At 33.4% G+C, this 2221-nt stretch overlaps 1 long non-coding RNA gene across 1 annotated transcript; it reads left to right on the forward strand.

Annotated features, from left to right (window-relative positions):
- LOC148212380 (uncharacterized) lies at positions 1–1884 on the forward strand. The gene is made up of 3 exons (XR_015789892.1): positions 1–164; positions 824–878; positions 1601–1884. It is a non-coding gene; the product is annotated as an uncharacterized LOC148212380 (long non-coding RNA).
- The last annotated feature ends 337 nt before the right edge of the window (positions 1885–2221 follow it).

A 2221-nucleotide genomic window follows, 5' to 3' on the forward strand; every position in this document is an offset into this window, starting at 1 on the left:
AAAACAAAAAAAAAAAAGAATAGGAAAGGGAAAAGGGAGAAAACGAAGGAGAAGAAGAGAGAACAGAAAAGAGAAGGGAGCAAGGAAAAGAGAAGGAAACAGAGGGGAAAGAAGAAGGAAATGAAGGAGTAGCTTTCCGATTTGGAGCAGAAACTCGAAATTTGGTAAGTTTGTTGGGATCAAATAAAAAGAATCCATGGAAATATGAAGTCTTATAAGATTTGTATTTATGGGTTTTGTGAAAAAAAATGTCATTGAGAAGCTTGAGTTCTATGGGTATTCAATGAACGGGAAACTCCTGTTGTTCTTAGATGAGAAGAAATGATAAACTTGTGGGGTTCGATTTTACAAAGGATGTATGTTTTGGTTGGATTTTATGGTGGAAATGTTATGAGGAAACCAAAGTATTGTATTGGGTTTTGGTAAAGAAGTGTTCCATGGGAGAAAGAAAGGCAAAAGAAAGGCGGAAGAAGTGAAGACTAATGGTGGGTATGGAATCTGTAGAAGAAAGGAGGAGAGAGAGTGGAGTTGTGGGGGTTGGTGTTGAAGAGAGAGAAAGAAATCAAGGATAGAAGTAATTGATAAATTAAGATAAAAATAAAAGGAAACGGTATATTTGGGTGAGATGGAGTGTGAGAGAGGAATTGAATGGGTTTGGTGGGACCCACTTGTAACAAGGAAAAGTAGTGAGTTTTTAATGAAGAGAGAGAGTGAGGAAATTGAGTAATAGGATTATTTTGAAGTTATTATGATTAAAGTTTGAATTAAGTTATGTTGAAATTGGAATTAAGTGAGCTAAATTGGCTTTGAATCGATATTTCAGGTCATACAGGAATTGGAGCAGTGTACCAACCAAATTCACTTCGTGCATAGGATTTGTGAGTGGTTATTTTACTAAATATTTTAAGATATCTATTTTAGAACTTCAAGAAAATGTATATTACGTATGTTTGATTTTTTCTGCTGAGAAATTGAGTTTGCTGAGAATTTATGAATGTTTTTTAGAACATAGAAATGTTTTATGATTTTCTGATAAACGATAGTGCTTACTGAGTATGATTAGAAAGAAATATGTTTAGAAGTGATTTGAGGAAGAAATGTTCTTAAAAGAAGGAAAGAGGAATTTTAGAACTGTTTATGAGATTGAGAATTTTCTGAGAATCGTTTTCAAACCACCATATTGTTGTATCCAGGTGATTACCCGTATGCTATGTGAATGTGTTTCTGTAGTATACCCAGAAATAGAAGGTCTTTGGGATCATTTTACTCCGCGCGTTGAGAGAAATATTATGCTGTGTGTATTGAGATTACTCTGCGCTGGTAGACCAGAATAGAATATGGATACATATATGGTGTTGAGTTTCCTTAATCTGTTTTAGGTTTGAAAGAAGATATTTGATATGTATTTAGAATGTGTTTTTTTTTAGAAAGTATATGAAGTTTTGCTGAAAAAGCTTATTATTTCAATTTAGAGAAATTTTTTATAAGAGTTTAAATCTCAGTTATTTTTATGGAAGAAGTTTTACGAAATTATTTCCTTATTAAAATGCCACTCACTGAGCTTCCTAGCTCACTGTTTATCATTGTTTTTCTCCACCAGGCTGCACCTGAGTTTCATAAAGATAGCCGACCGGTTTTTGCCACTCACCGTCTCAGAATTTGCATATCATTTTCTATGTACATTTAGAAGGACTGATACTGGAATAGTTGTACCTTTTGTGGTTGTACAACATGTTTAGAAGTCGTGGCCGAATAATTATTTTTGAAATGAATTATGTTACACTTTATGTTTTATATGTTGAAGAATAATCTAAATTAGTTTTATAAATTTAGAAAGAAATTGACTATAGACTTGGTAGATGGTTGGGGGTCTGTGGTCGGCACGACTTGTCCTATAGTTAGTAGGTGTTTAGGGCGAGTCGTGTCATGATATGCTATTTGTAACTTCGCTATCATCATCTTCGACATTTAAGGCCAGAGTATTGAAATCAAGCTCGAAATTACCATCAATTTTGCTTTCAAACATATTGTTACCAAACCTGATTTATTTTTTGAGGGAGGGAGATAGAGAAACGAAAAGATAATAAATAAGGGATCAAAGAAAGAACAAAACTTTATTGAGAATGGAAGAATATGACGCCCTTAATACAAAGCAAAATAGAAAAATCCTATAGTCTTGGGCACAACTAATAGGAAACAAGACAAAATAAAGAACATCGAA

The sequence above is a fragment of the Momordica charantia genome, assembly GCF_013281855.1.
Source record: "Momordica charantia cultivar OHB3-1 chromosome 3 unlocalized genomic scaffold, Mcharantia_2.0 BLBB01000003.1, whole genome shotgun sequence".
In the NCBI taxonomy this organism is placed as follows: Eukaryota; Viridiplantae; Streptophyta; class Magnoliopsida; order Cucurbitales; family Cucurbitaceae; genus Momordica; species Momordica charantia.